The following is a 17394-nucleotide window of genomic DNA, read 5'->3' as shown; positions in this document are numbered from 1 at the left end:
TTCATCATATTTTATCAAAAAAATTATAGTAAATTATAAGATATGATGAAAATAATGATATCTTTAGAAATTTAATGGCAAGAAAAACGGTATATAATATGTGTAGGTACAGTAAATGAGTAAGAGGAAAATTACAGCTATACACAAACACTGCAAAAATGTAAAAATAGCCTTGGTCCCAAACGGACAGAAAATAGAAAAGTGCTGTGGTCATTAAGGGGTTAAACAACTTTCCAATTTAATTTTATCATCAAAAGTGCATTGTACTCTTGGTATTCTTTGCTGAAAGCTAAAGCTATGTAGACGCAAACTGATTTCTAAACTGTTAAAAACTGCCTCTTATTTCAGTGGAATTTGACAGTTTTTTACATTTAGACAGTGCTAGTTTGTGTGTGCCATATAGATAACATTGTGCTCACTCCTGAGTCAGCACTGATTGAGTAAAATGCAAGTATGTCAAAATAAATGAGATAAGGGGGCAGTCTGCACTGCAGAGGCTTAGATACAAGGTACGCATAATCACTTAGATTACAAATTTTGCGATATAGAGGGTGCAAAACGAACGCAACAAAAGTTGCGTTATTTCACCCTCCATAGTGCTGCCATTACAAGTTTCTAAAAAAAAGTTTCTAAAAAGTCTCCTTGTGCGTGCGATATGGTGGTGATGAGCTCCATACCGCACAAAATCCAAGGGCTGAGAATGCGTGCTCATGCACACTTTCCCTATGGACATCAATGAGGAGAAGGTGTTAGAAAAAAAACTAACACCTGAAGCACGGAATGAATAGCTCCGTAACGCAACCCCATTGATGTCTATGGGGGAAAAAAGTTACGTTTAAAGCTAACACCCTAACATAAACCCCAAGTCTATTCAAATCAGCCAATATAATTTCAGTAGCTCTCATCCTATTGGCTGATTTGAACAGCCAATTGGATTTCAGTAGCTCTCATCCTATTGACTGATTTGAATTTCAAAAATCAAAACAGCCAATAGGAATGCAAGGGACGCCATTTTGAAAAGGCTCCCTTGCATTGAAGATACAGTGTATGGCGGTGACCGTATGAAGAGGACACTCTGCACCGGATGTCTTCAAGGATGGACCCGCTCCGCACCGCCGGGATGAAGATAAAATATGCCACCGGGATGAAGATAGAAGATGCCGCCTGGATGGATGAAGACCTCGCTGCCTGGATGAAGACTTCTTGCCGCATGGATGAAGATAGAAGATGCCACCTGGATGAAGATAGAAGACGCTGCCTGGATGGATGAAGACCTCGCTGCCTGGATGAAGACTACTTGCTGCATGGATGTCTGGACTTCAAAAACTGTAAGTGGATCATCGGGAGTTAGTGTTAGTTTTTTTTTTTAACTTTTTTGGGTGTTTTTTTTATATTAGGGTTTGGACTTTATGTAAAAGAGCTGAATGCCCTTTTCATGGCAATGGGTAGCTTAGATTTTTGTTAGAGTTAGGTTTTTTATTTTGGGGGTTGGTTGGGTGGTGGGTTTTACTGTTGGGAGATCTTTGTATTTTTTTTTTACAGGTAAAAGAGCTGATTTCTTTAGTGCAATGCCCAACAAAATGCCCTTTTAAGGGCTAATAGTAGTATATTGTAGGCTTTTTTTAAAAAAATTTATTGTGGGGGAGGGCTTTTTTATTTTTATAGAGCTATTAGATTAGGTATAATTGTTTTTATTTTGAATAATTTCGTTTTTTTATTTTTTGTAATTTAGTGTTTGTTATTTTTTGTAATTTAGTATTATTTATTTTTTGTAATTTTGTAATTTTTTGTTTTAGTAGTGTTAGTTTTTTTTTAATGCGTAATTTAGTTTATTTAATTAGTAGTTATATTTATTTTAGTATTACAGTTATGTTAGGTTATTTGTTTAAACTTAGGTTTTTTTAATTTCACAGGTAAGTTTTTATTTATTTTAAGATATGGATATTGTTAAAGTTAGGGGGTTGGTAGGTTTAGCGATTAATAGTTTAATTTAGTTTTTCGTGATGTGGGGAGCTGGCAGTTTAGGGGTTAATAGGTCTATTTAGTGGCAGTGATGTGGGAGGCCAGAGGTTTAGGGGTTAATAACTTTATTTAGTGGCGGCGATGTTGGAGAGCGTCGGAATAGGGGTTAATATCTTTATTATAGTGTTGGCGATGTTGGGGTGCGGGGGAATAGGGGCTAATAACTTTATTATAGTGGTGGCGATGTCGGGAGTGGCGGAATAGGGGTTAATAACTTTTATTAGTGGTGGCAATGTCGGGAGCGGCAGATTAGGGGTCAATTAGTTTCATTTACTGTTTTTGATGCAGGAGGGTGGCGGAATAGGGGTTAATAGGTAGTTTATGGGTGTTAGTGTACTTTGTAACATTTTAGTTATGAGTTTTGTGTAACAGTTTTGTTGCGCAAAATTCATAACTACTCGTCTCAGATGGCGGAATGGATCGTGTCGGTATAGGCTGTAACACAAGCATTTTAGCCTCATCGCACAACCTGTAATACCGGCGCTATGGAAATCCCACACAAAAACATAATTTTTTTGAGTGCGGGATTGACATTGCGTTACAGGCTAAAATGCTTATGGTATATCTATACGGACAAGATTCGTAATGGCTGTGTTACGGTTTTTACACTGAAATTCGTAATCTAGGTGAATGGTAATAAGTGTATTAATATAACAGTGTTGGTTACCAGGTTATGCAAATCGGGGAATGGGTAATAAAGGGATTATCTATCTTTTAATATAAAAAAAATTCTGGCATAGACTGTCCCTTTAAATGTAAACTTAATAGACTTCGGAATACTATATTTTATGTAACACACAGAGATGTGAATATAAAGAGGACCCCATATAGTCATACTGGTTATTGCTTGGTGCTGAATAGTTTTACTCACTGTCTGACCCTGACAAGCTACTCTTCGTCGTACAACTATAACACATATCACAGCAGTCAGTGCATAATTAATAAAAATCTGAGTCCACTTACCACTTCTCACGCTCTAACAGCCTCACTCAGTCTCTTGCAGTAGTGGGGGTATGATGGGCCTCAGACACTGCACAGCCTCAGATAGAAAGATATACAGACACTGATAGATAGATAGACAGACACAGATAGATAGATTGATAGATAGATAGATAGATAGATAGATAGATAGATAGATAGATAGATAGATAGATAGACAGCCATACAGACAGATAGACATAGATAGAGAGATGAACACAGATAGATAGATAGATAGATAGATAGATAGATAGATAGATAGATACAGTAGATAGATAGACAGACAGACACAGGCAGACATAGATAGATAGACAGACACAGTCAGACATACAAAGATAGACAGATATATAGACAGATAGCCATTAGATGAATAGATAGACACAGGCAGACATACAGATAGATAGATAGATAGATAGATAGATAAATATAGAACCCAGTAGACAGATAAATAGAAGATATAGATAAATAGAGATAAATAGATAGATATATAGAAAACCCAATAGACAGATAGATATATTGATAGACAGAGATAGATAGACAGACACAGGCAGACATACAGATAGATAGATAGATATAGATAGACACAGACAGTGCAAGATTTGCCACTATATAAGGAATCATTGCACCTGAGATCATTTACTTGATATTGATACGTAGTTTGACCCCGTTCATAAAGTGAATGAAAAACATGGTCTATACCAGCTCATAGATTCAATATCACTGTGCTGTGCATTATATTATTTATACATATGCTGGAGATCTTCTGAATCACAAGTATACACACCAGGAGAGAGCAGATAGGAGACAAAGTCCACCCACATTCTAGTCTGACATGAGAGTACAATTTATTGGACCAAGTATTTTGACAAATAAAAAAAAAAATCCAGGACACATTTTTTCATTTAACTTCTTTGAATAAATCATGTCAGAATAGAATTTGGGTGGACTCCTAGCCAGGATAACTGCTGTGTCCTGGTGTGAACTTTTCTTCTCCTGTTAATATTTCTCCAACATAGGTGTGTCCGGTCCACGGCGTCATCCTTACTTGTGGGATATTCTCCTCCCCAACAGGAAATGGCAAAGAGCCCAGCAAAGCTGGTCACATGATCCCTCCTAGGCTCCGCCTTCCTCAGTCATTCTCTTTGCCGTTGTACAGGCAACATCTCCACGGAGATGGCTTAGAGTTTTTTGGTGTTTAAATGTAGTTTTTATTCTTCAATTAAGAGTTTGTTATTTTAAAATAGTGCTGGTATGTACTATTTACTCTGAAACAGGAAAGAGATGAAGATTTCTGTTTGTAAGAGGAAAATGATTTTAGCAACCGTTACTAAAATCGATGGCTGTTTCCACACAGGACTGTTGAGAGGAATTAACTTCAGTTGGGGGAAACAGTGAGCAGAATTTTGCTGCTTGAGGTATGACACATTTCTAACAAGACTCGGTAATGCTGGAAGCTGTCATTTTCCCTATGGGAACCGGTAAGCCATTTTCTTAGTTTAAGTAAAAGAATAAAGGGCTTCATTAGGGCTTAAAAAACTGGTAGACATTTTTCTGGGCTAAAACGATTACTTTACTAAGTATATTTGGCAGATTATTACTTTTAATAGTTGTTAAATCTTGGGGATTGTTTTAATAAAAACGGCAGGCACTGTATTGGACACCTTTTTCACTGGGGGCCTTTTCTAGTCATAGACAGAGCCTCATTTTCGCGCCTCTAATGCGCAGTTGTTTTTGGAAAGCATGGCATGCAGATGCATGTGTGAGGAGCTAAGAACCACTGAAAAAGCTTATAGAAGGCATCATTTGGTATCGTATTCCCCTCTGGGCTTGGTTGGGTCTCAGCAAAGCAGATACCAGGGACTGTATAGGGGTTAAATGTAAAAACGGCTCCGGTTCCGTTATTTTAAGGGTTAAAGCTTTCAAATTTGGTGTGCAATACTTTTAAGGCTTTAAGTTACTGTGGTGAAATTTTGGTGAAATTTGAACAATTCCTTCATACTTTTTCACATATTCAGTAATAAAGTGTGTTCAGTTTGAAATTTAAAGGGACAGTAACGGTTTTATTGTAAAACGTTTTTTGTGCTTTGTTCACAAGTTTAAGCCTGTTTAACATGTCTGAACCATCAGATAACGATGTTCTATATGTATGAAAGCCAATGTGTCTCCCCATTTAAATATATGTGATATATTTGTGTCATAATGTCCAAACAAAGTAGGGATAATAATGCCATAGATATGATATTGCCCAAGATGATTCCTCTAAGAGGGGAGTAAGCATGGTACTGCATCATCCCCTTCTGTGTCTACACCAGTTTTGCCCACACAAGAGGCCCCTAGTACATCTAGTGTGCCAATACTTATTACCATACAACAATTAATGGCTGTAATGGATAATTCTATTGCATGCATTTTTTCCAAAATGCCTACTTATCAGAGAAAGCGTGATTGCTCTGTTTTAAACACTGAAGAGCAAGAGGACGCTGATGATATCTGTTCTGACATACCCTCACACCTATCTGAAGGGGCCAGGAGGGAGGTTTTGTCTGAGGGAGAAATTTCAGATTCAGGGAAAATTTCTCAACAAGCAGAACCTGATATTGTAACTTTTAAATTTAAATTTCAACATCTCCACGCACTACTTAAGGAGGTATTATCTACTCTGGATGATTGTGACAATTTGGTCATTCCAGAGAAATTAGGTAAGATGGACAAGTTCCTAGAGGTTCCGGTGCCCCCCGATGTTTTTCCTATACCCAAGCGGGTGGCGGACATAGTAAATAAGGAGTGGGAAAGGCCCGGCATACCTTTTGTCCTCCCCCTATATTTAAGAAATTAGTTCCTATAGTCGACCCCAGAAAGGACTTATAGCATACAGTCCCCAAGGTCGAGGGGGCGGTTTCTACTCTAAACAAACGCACTTCTATTCCTATAGAAGATAGTTGTGCTTTCAAGATCCTATGGATTAAAGGTTAGAGGGTTTGCTTAAAAAGATGTTTGTTCAGCAAGGTTACCTTCTACAACCAATTTCATGCATTGTTCCTGTCACTACAGCTGCGTGTTTCTGGTTCGAAGAACTAGAAAAGTCGCTCAATAAAGAATCTTCGTACGAGGAGGTTTTGGACAGAGTTCAAGCTCTTAAATTGGCTAACTCTTTTTTATTTTAGATGCCGCTTTGCAATTAGCTAGATTAGCGGCGAATAATTCAGGGTTTGCTATCGTGGCGCGCAGAGCGCTTTTGCTTAACATCCCTTTCAAGGGTAAAACACTGTTTGGCCCTGACTTGAAAGAGATTATTTCAGACATCACTGGGGGAAAGGGCCACGCCCTTCCTCTGGATAGGTCTTTTAAGGCTAAAAAGAAGCCAAATTTTCGTCCCTTTCGCAGAAACGGACCAGCCTCAAATTCTACACCCTCTAAGCAAGAGGGTAATACTTCTCAAATCAAGCCAGCCTGGAGGCCGATGCAAGGCTGGAACAAGGGTAAGCAGGCCAAGTCACCTGCCACTGCTACCAAAACAGCATGAAGTGTTGGCCCCCGATCTGGGAAGGATCTGGTGGGGGGCAGACTTTCTCTCTTTGCTCAGGCTGGGGCAAGAGATGTTCAGGATCCTTGGGCGCTAGAAATAGTTTCTCAAGGTTATCTCCTGGAATTCAGGGAACTACCCCCAAGGGGAAGGTTCCACGGGTCTCAATTATCTTCGAACAGGCATTCTTACACTGTGTAGAAGACCTGTTAAGCATGGGAGTGATTCATCCTGTTCCATTAGGAGAACAAGGGATGGGTTTTTACTCCAACCTGTTCATAATTCCCAAAAAAGAGGGAACATTCAGACCTATTTTAGATCTCAAGATTCTAAACTAGTTTCTAAGGGTTTCATCATTCAAAATGGAAACCATTCGAACGATCCTTCCTACCATCCAGGAAGGTCAATTCATGACCACGGTGGACTTTAAGGATGCGTACCTACGTATTCCTATCCACAAGGAACATTTTCGGTTCCTAAGGTTCGCCTTTCTGGACAAGCATTACCTGTGGCACTTCCATTCGGATTAGCCACTGCTTCAAGGATTTTCACAAGGGTACTAGGGTCCCTTCTAGCGGTGCTAAGACCAAGGGGCATTGCAGTAGTACCTTACTTGGACGACATCCTGATTCAAGTGTCGTCTCTGTCAAAAGCAAGGGCTCATACGGACATTGTCCTAGCCTTTCTCAGATCTCACAGGTGGAAAGTGAACATAGAAAAAAGTTCTCTGTCCCCGTCAACAAGAGTTCCCTTCTTGGGAACAATAATAGTTTCCTTAGAAATTAAGGTTTTTCTGACAGAGGCCAGAAAATCAAAACTTCTAAGCTCTTGTCAGGTACTTCATTCTGTTCTTCTTCCTTCCATAGCGCAGTCCATGGAAGTAATAGGTTTGATGGTTGCGGCAATGGACATAGTTCCTTTTGCACGAATTCATCTAAGACCATTGCACCTGTGCATGCTCAGACAGTGGAATGGGGATTATACAGACTTGTCTCCGACGATACAAGTAGATCAAATAACCAGAGATTCACTCCGTTGGTGGCTGACCCTGGACAACTTGTCACAGGGAATGAGCTTCCGCAGACCAGAATAGGTCATTGTCATGACCGACGCCAGTCTGGTGGGCTGGGGCGCGGTCTGGGAACCCCTGAAAACTCAGGGTCTATGGTTTCGGGAAGACTCTCTTCTCCCGATAAACATAATGGAACTGAGAGCGATATTCAATGCTCTCAAGGCTTGGCCTCGACTAGCAAAGGCCAAATTCATAAGGTTTCAATCAGACATCATGACGACTGTTACATATATCAACCATCAGGGGGTAACAAGGAGTTCCCTGGCGATGGAGGAGCATCCGGGGGAGTGGGAACTCCATCTGGAAATCTTTGCCCAAATAACTCAATTATGGGGCATTCCAGACATGGTTCTGATGGCCTCTCGTCAGAACTTCATGGTCCCTTGTTACGGGTCCAAATCCAGGGATCCCAAGGCGACTCTATTGGATACAATAGTAGCACCTTGGATCTTCAACCTAGCTTATGTATTCCCACCGTTTCCTCTCATTCCCAGGCTGGTAGCCAGGATCAATCTGGAGAGGGCTTCGGTGACCTTGATAGTTCCTGTGTGGCCACGCAGGACTTGGTATGCAGACCTGGTGAATGTGTCATCGGCTCCACCATGGAAGCTACCTTTGAGACAGGACCTTCTTATTCAGGGTCCATTCGAACATCCGAATCTGGTTTTCCTCCAACTGACTGCTTGGAGTTTGAATGCTTGATTTTATCAAAGCGTGGGTTTTCAGATTCTGTAATAGATACTCTTATTCAGGCTAGAAAGCCTGTAACTAGAAAAATTTACCATAATATATGGAAAAAATATATCTGTTGGTGTGAATCTAAAGGATTCCCATGGAACAAGATAAAAATTCCTAAGATTCTTTCCTTTCTACAAGAAGGTTTGTAGAAAGGATTTTCTGCGAGTTCTCTGAAGGGACAGATCTCTGCTTTATCTGTTTTACTTCACAAAAGGCTGGCAGCTGTGCCAGACGTTTAAGCGTTTGTTCAGGCTCTGGTTAGAATCAAGCCTGTTTACAGACCTTTGACTCTTCCCTGGAGTCTTAATCTAGTTCTTTCAGTTCTTCAAGGGGTTCCGTTTGAACCCTTACATTCCGTAGATATTAAGTTATTATCTTGGAAAGTTTTGTTTTAGGTTGCAATTTCTTCCGCTAGAAGAGTTTCTGAGTTATCTGTTCTGCAGTGTTCTCCGCCCTATCTGGTCCATGCAGATAAGGTGGTTTTACGTACTGAGCCTGGTTTTCTTCCGAAGGTTGTTTCCAACAAAAATATTAACCAGGAGATAGTTGTACCTTCTTTGTGTCCGAATCCAGTTTCATAGAAGGAACGTTTGTTACACAATTTGGACGTTGTCCGTGCTCTAAAATTCTATTTAGATGCTACAAATGATTTCAGACAAACATCTTCCTTGTTTGTTGTTTATTCTGGTAAAAGGAGAGGTCAAAAAGCAACTTCTACCTCTCTATCTTTTTGGCTTAAAAGCATCATCAGATTGGCTTATGAGACTGCCGGACGGCAGCCTCCTGAAAGAATCACAGCTCATTCCACTAGGGCCGTGGCTTCCACATGGGCCTTTAAGAACGAGGCTTCTGTTGATCAGATATGTAAGGCAGCGACTTGGTCTTCACTGCACACTTTTACCAAATTTTACAAATTTGATACTTTTGCTTCTTCTGAGGCTATTTTTGGGAGAAAGGTTTTGCAAACCGTGGTGCCTTCCATCTAGGTGACCTGATTTGCTCCCTCCCATCATCCGTGTCCTAAAGCTTTGGTATTGGTTCCCACAAGTAAGGATGACGCCGTGGACCGGACACACCTATGTTGGAGAAAACAGAATTTATGTTTACCTGATAAATTACTTTCTCCAACGGTGTGTCCGGTCCACGGCCCGCCCTGGTTTTTTAATCAGGTCTGATGATTTATTTTCTTTAACTACAGTCACCACGGTATCATATGATTTCTCCTATGCAAATATTCCTCCTTTACGTCGGTCAAATGACTGGGGAAGGCGGAGCCTAGGAGGGATCATGTGACCAGCTTTGCTGGGCTCTTTGCCATTTCCTGTTGGGGAGGAGAATATCCCACAAGTAAGGATGACGCCGTGGACCGGACACACCGTTGGAGAAAGTAATTTATCAGGTAAACATAAATTCTGTTTTCTCTTCAGTTCACACCAGGAGAGGGCAGTTAACCTGTCTAGGAGACAGAGTGCACTCAATTGTCCCTCCCTTTTACTGGCTTACAGACTGTTACAGGGGGGCCCTGATGTTAAAACAAGACCGCAGTGTAAGTATAAGTCTTCACTGACTGTTGCGGGGCCAATTTCACGTGATGTTAAGGGAAACATTTGATTGGCTTTGGCTGGCTGAGGCTCACAAGGGGCTTGTTGTCAGGTGCAGAACAAAGCCTTCAAGGACTGTTGCCTGGGCTTGTTGTCAGGTGCAGAGCATAGCCTTCCAGGACTGTTTGATTGGCTTTGGCTGGCTGAGGCTCAAAGGGGGCTTGTTGTCAAGTGCAGAGCATAGCCTTCCAGGACTGTTGCCGGGCTTTGGCTGACTCACAGGGGGCTTGTTGTCAAGCGTAGAGCTTAGTGTTCACAGATCACGTCCAACAACCTGGCCGCTAAGCTCTGCTCTTGACAACAAGCCCCCTGTCAGTCAGCCAAAGCAAATAAAATGTGTGCCGCAAAACTTAGTGGTGACAGACTAACACCGTGAGTGACCCATAGTAACCTCTCTGTCCTGCCCTTCCCTTTCCCTTATTATTCTGTTGTGCCCTGGGCCCTCCTTCCTGGAAAATATTAAGCCTAGTCCAGTCAAGTAATAATAACAATTAAAAAAAAGACACTTTATAAAAAAGTTTTTTTTTCTGAGTCTCTAAGTTGGGTTTTTTTGGAGTGTGTTTGGGCCCCCCCAGCATGGGCCCCGGTGCAGTCACACTCCTAACAGTGTGGGGCTGTGTGCAGTGAGGTTGTTGTGTGTGCAATGTAGGGGCTATGTTTGCAGTTATGGTGTTGTGTGGGCAAATATACACACACACACATACACTGTGCAGCCACTTTATTAGGTACAGCCCTTCTGTGCATACAAATGATTTGTTCCACTACGTTCCATGTGACGTGGCCACAGTTTTGGTATAAATACAGCAGAACAACATTCCTATTATCAGGTAAGCGTACAAACCGCAGCGAGAATGGGGAAGAGCAGTTATCTAATGGACTTTGGACGTGGCATGATAGAAGGTGCAAGACGTTCTGGACAAGTGTATCTGAAATGGCAGTACTCCTGAACTTTTTACATACCACAGATTCAAGGGTGTATTGAGAATGGTGGAATGAACAAAAAATATCCAATAAGCATCAGTCCTGTGGAAGAAAATTGTTTGTTAATAATAGAGGTCAGAGGAGGATGGCTAGATTTGTGCAAGCAAACAGACAGGCCACAATTTTGTGAATCACATCAGAATTCAACCTTGGTGTGGAGAAGCACCACTAGGCGCACTTTGTCAGCCTCAACAGTCAGCGTCCACGTCGGGTGCCATTGTTATCAGAGAAGAACAAGAGAGCATGCCTTCTGTGGGCACAACAACACCAGCACTGGACCATCGAAGAAAAAAGTAACTTGGTCTGACGAGTCAAAGTTCCTAGTGCGTGATGTTGATGGCAGGCCCGAATTTGGCAAAAACAGCATGAATTGATGGACCCCTCATGCCTGATAAAAATTGTGCAAGGTGGTGGGGGAGGTGTTATGGTGTGGGAAATGCACAACCGTTGGGTCCATCTGTTCATGTTGACAGTTTATCCTCTGGCAGATGTTTACTTCCAGCAGGATAATGCACCGGTGCACAAAGTTTGCATCACTATGGGATGGTTCCTGGAACATGACAATGACTTTTCTTTGCCGCAGTGGCCCGCTCAGTCCCCGGTTCTCAATCCTATTGAACATCTTTGAGATGAGAAAGAGCTATTCACTGCAGGTCTACACCTCCATCGAATCTCCATGAGTTGTGTGACACACTTATGTCTGTATGGTACATAACATCTCCACAATGTTATCAGCATCTTGTTGAATCCATGCCTAGATGAATTCAAGCTGTTTTAAAGGCTCAACACGCTACTAGGTAGCTGTACCTAGTAAAGTGACAACACAGTGTATCTACACATATACAAACACACACATATACATATATACACACATAAATACATACACACACATACATATATACTGTAATACATACATACATATACACACACATACCTATATACATACACACACATATACATATAAACACATACATACACACACATATATATACACATACAGCAGACACATATACATACATAAAAAGAAAATTATTAACCTGTTAAAAAACAAACAATAATAAATCAAACAAAAAACAATGTGTTAGTGCAAAAGGATATGTCCAAAAAAGTCAATTGGAGACTAAATCCCAACTCCAAATGTGCATAAGTGATCCCAGTGATTACTTCTCAGTGGAAATGAATGCTGCAGTCAAACTCCAAGGGTTAACCTCAAATAAAACAGATGAATGCTGCCAATAGTGAAGTCCTGTGAGACTACAGGGTTAATTCACATGTAAGTTGTATACTCACATATGGCAGAGCTTCACATCAAGCTCTAGATATAAAAGCAATGGGAGACTCCAACAGGAGCAGATAGAATTGAACTCAGATGAATGTTAAAACAATTTATTAAAACGTGTTAAAATCACAGGGGTTTACAAACAACCACAGCTAGAACATCCGTATATTACACTGACTGTATATTGTAAACAATGTCTGATTACAGTTTGCAGTTCAGAAGGTTGGTCTCCGCCCACAACGTGACATCACACGCTCAAAATCCAATTCCAAATTATCTGTGCCAAAAGAAGGTGTTTTTAACATTCTTAAACCTCTTGGTGTAATACTATCTTTTAAATATTTCTCAAGTGTTAAAACTTCTAACTGTCGCGATCGCTCAGCTGATCGCTCTTTCAACTCTTTGTTTTTTTTCGGCGCTGTTGCGCTTCCCTTGGTTGCCTAGCAACTCTGCATGCTACCGGCCCCTTCTGCTGACGTCAGAAGGGCTTCTTATTCCGACGTCTCCTTTCCTCCGGTGCCTGTTTGTTCTTATTCTTGGCTTGTGAGTACTATTTTGAACTTCTTGCTATATTTGAACTGCTGGCTTGCTTGACTTCGACCCTGCTTAACCCCTACCTGCCTGATACCTCATTGCTGGACTTTGCTTACCTGACTATTCTTCTGATTAACTCCAAACTGCCTGATTACACGTTGCTGGAACTTGGCTTGCTTGTTTATCCTACTGGTTAACCTCTACCTGCATGATAACTCGTTGCTGGACTATGCTTATCTGACTATTCTACTGGTTAACCCCTAACGGCCTGATTACACGTTGCTGGAACTTGGCTTGCTTGTTTATCCTACTGGTTAACCTCTACCTGCATGATAACTCGTTGCTGGACTATGCTTATCTGACTATTTTACTGGTTAACCCCTAACGGCCTGATTACACGTTGCTGGAACTTTGCTTGCTTGACTATTCTACTGGTTAACCCCTAACTGCCTGATTACACGTTGCTGGACTTTGCTTGCTTGATTATTCTTCTGGTTAACCCCTACCTGCCTGATTACACGTTGCCGGACTTTGCTTGTTTTATTACTCTATTGGTTAACCCTAAATCTGCTTGATCACTCGTTGCTGGACATTGTTGGTCTGACGACTCTCTTGGATAATCCCTATCTGCTTGAAGTTTCATCGCCTGATCCTGCTGAGCCAACTCCCACTTTATTTCAGTGAGTACTTATCATACTGAAGCTGTCGTGGGGTCAGGTCCTGGTTTATACTCACAGTGCTAGGGTGTAATAACCTAATTCTAGCATTGGGGTCTGGCTCTGGACTTTTCCTATCCTGACACTATCTCAAACTTAACTTCTTTAATCATACATTTTTCAAGTGACTTCATTAAGCTCTCTAAATCATTAGAAATAGGTGTGTCATAATCAAAAAAAGATTCAACATTAGTGGATCTTTTCCTTCTAATGTCAAATATAGACATATTGTGCACTGTTTTAACATTCATCTGAGTTCACTACTATCTGCTCATGCTGTAGTCTCCCATAGCGTTTATATCTAGAGCTTGATGTGAAGCTCTGCAGTATGTGAGTATACAACTTACATGTGAATTAACTATTTAGTCTCACAGGACTTCACTACTGGCAGCATTGATCTGTTTTATTTGAGGTTAACCCTTGGAGTTGGACTGCAGTATTCATTTCCACTGAGAAGTAATCCCTGGGATCACTTATGCACATTTGGAGTTGGGATTTAGTCTCCAATTGAATTTTTGGACATATCCTTTTTGCAGTAACACATTGTTTTTTGTTTCACATATATATACATATATACACACATACAACACATGCACACATACAATGCACACACATATACATATACACACATACAACATGCACATGCATATACACACATACAAACACATATACACACATACAACACACACACATATACATACACATACAATGCACACATACAACACACACATATACATATACACACATACATATACACACACATATACACACATACAACACACACACATATACATACACATACAATGCACACATACAACACACACATGCATATACATATACACACATACAACACGCACATGCATATACATATACACACACTTATACACACATATACACACATACAAACACATATACATATACACACATACAACACACACACATATACACACATACAATGCACACATACAACACACACATGCATATACATATACACACATACACACACATGTACAGATTACTAGATTGTAAGTTCCCATGGGAATAAGGCCCTCAATTCCTCCTGTATGTGTTTGTAAATTTTGTCTTGTCTCTTACAAGTTTTATATCATTGTTTTATTTAAATTAATTGTACCCATGGACAGCGCTGCGGAATATGTTGGCGCTTCATAAATAAAGTATAATAATAATAATAATAACACACACATACACACAAATGCCTTTTGTCTATGTGGCAGATAGTTGAATAGTGCAGTTTTTTTCATTGTACTGCTCAGCTGTAGAGCACTTATACGTGTGTAAGGGTTGCTGTGCTACAGTCAACTTTTTCCTAACTGGTTATGTAGATGTTCACCAGGTACAGGCATATGTGTATATGCTGCTGCTGATTAGTGTACACAGTTTATGTATGTAAACAGTAAATACATTAAATGGTTCAAAACATGCAAATAATAATTTTATACATACAGTAAGAAATGAATTAGTTTTGCTTTTTAAAATGACTATAGACTTCCTCTACATTTAACAATATTAAGCACCACTTTAGTAGACAGGGAATGTTGTGCAGAGCATATATGATCTACAGATTTACACAAACATATATCCACTGCTCATATCCATATATAAAACGTTATGCTTTATTTTCAACTTCTTACAAAACAGAAGTACAGTGGAGTCACAGCATATGACAGCATTTCATGGTACATCTAGCAGGGTACACCATACGCATTTCACACATGCTGCCTGTGACAGTGATGAAAGTACATAGGTTGTGCAGATGTGCGGATTCTTAAGGGGACATCAAACAGTAATTAGATGCTAGATATAATGTAACTAATACAAAGATAAACATGAGAATAATATGACGATGTATTTTTAAAAATCTCCAGTGCCCCCTGGTGGATGTGCACAGCTAACAGGACCGGGAGAACAGCCTCCTGCTGATGTGTGCACTGAATGAAGTGGGGTTGGTGTCATAGAGAAATCATTCCTCCCTGTACTTAGGGGCTGATTTATCAAAGCATCAATCTAGGCGCATTTGCTGGAGTCAATACGGTCGCCAGACATCGTTGGTGCAAATCTATATTTTACGGGCTTATTTATTAAAAATCTGTCAAAAACACGAGCGTCAAGACCGGTGCAATTAGCATCGGACTGTTGATAAATAAGTCATCAATGTCACAGATATTTTTCATGTGGGTTTGTTTTATACCAATATTGTGGGATCCTTCACTGGGGTTCAGTGTAAATAGACCCTCTTAGGTTACCCCTGGACCCTCTCTCGCCATTATCCTGACTTGTCTATCTGGTCAGCTTAGCCTCCCATCTCCTATGGATAGGGTGTGATCATCATGCATGCTCAGTGTGGCCCCTTGTGCTGTCTGCTTGTGTCCCCTTGTGGGTCAGTATGTATTTTATGGAAAACTTTTAACTCCACCCCCTCTAATAAGGTAGGTTCGAATAAATGATTGGCTAACACTAATTACAGATTAATTAACATTTTTGTTAATGAGCTAATGTTTAGCAGTCAGAATATTTTTTCCCTCGGAAGATGGCACTCGTCACTAAGCTATAATAGACAAATATGTATTTTGTAAATATGTTCTGAAAAACAAGTCAGTATCTCGATTTGACCCTTAACCAAGGTTGAACCCCACTAATGTTTATAGAAAAAGACACTTACTGGAACCATGTATGAAAAACATGGGTATATTTGTGGATATTTTTACAAATAATATAATGATAGGAATCATGCAGCTATGTTAGGGACCTTGAATATCATAGTAACTAAACATAGATTATTTTGATAAAGTACAAAAACTTCACAGTAAGCAATTATATACTGACAAGCAGCACTAGCTAATAGCTACATATTAATACTGAAAAATAATATATATGTGTATGTGTACCTGAATCTATAAGTAAATACACATGATACATTTTACCCCTATATTATATAGCACAGACATATGTGATTAATATGCAATATCAAAATGGTGACTTTTACTGGACAATTGTCCTGATGTAATCCCCCTCTTAAGATGACCTGTCACGAGTGAGAGAGAGAAGGTAATCTCGATAAATGTCCTGTTATCAGGTATACAGTGATTTAGTACCTGAATGGGGTAAAATTTAACTTATAAAATATTTTAACATTTATTGGTGTAGGAAAATATCAAGTCAGTCAAGCAATGCCCACTTGTGTATACAGTATATGTCCCTTTAAGTGGTTGCAATGCTGCATCTCCAAGAAACAAAATAAAGTATAAAGTTTGCAGTTTCTTTTTCCAGGCATCCACATAAACCAAATTATCGTATAGTGTGTGGTTACTGTCAGGATTAAACCACCAGATTGTTTCAGAACAACTTTATTTCTGTGTATGTGTGTGGCCAATGAGAATGTGTGTAGCAACTGCATAAGAAATTATTGTGCTATTTTTGGTTGATTAAACATCATAGTTGTGCCTGTATCAGGCCTCCATCGCGTGGATCAGGTATTTGATAGACATCATGGATCCACGAGGAACACTTGGCACAGTATGATGATAGCCCAGAACATGGTGGTCCCTTTAATGGTTATCTCTCTTTGGATCAAGCATCTGTCAGTTTAAGCTTGACACCTATAACAAAAGAAATAGCACATTAAGTATATTTCTATAAAATAATGTCACATCCCATCTCTACTTGCTATGAGATGTGAGACCTGAAAAAACATAATTTATGTAAGAACTTACCTGATAAATTCATTTTTTTCATATTAGCAAGAGTCCATGAGCTAGTGACGTATGGGATATACATTCCTACCAGGAGGGGCAAAGTTTCCCAAACCTTAAAATGCCTATAAATACACCCCTCACCACACCCACAATTCAGTTTAACGAATAGCCAAGAAGTGGGGTGATAAAAAAGGAGCGAAAGCATTAAAATTAAGGAATTGGAATAATTGTGCTTTA

Source organism: Bombina bombina, chromosome 4 (assembly GCF_027579735.1).
Source record: "Bombina bombina isolate aBomBom1 chromosome 4, aBomBom1.pri, whole genome shotgun sequence".
NCBI classification, from domain to species: domain Eukaryota; kingdom Metazoa; phylum Chordata; class Amphibia; order Anura; family Bombinatoridae; genus Bombina; species Bombina bombina.
Note: the sequence above shows the minus strand (reverse complement) of the source record.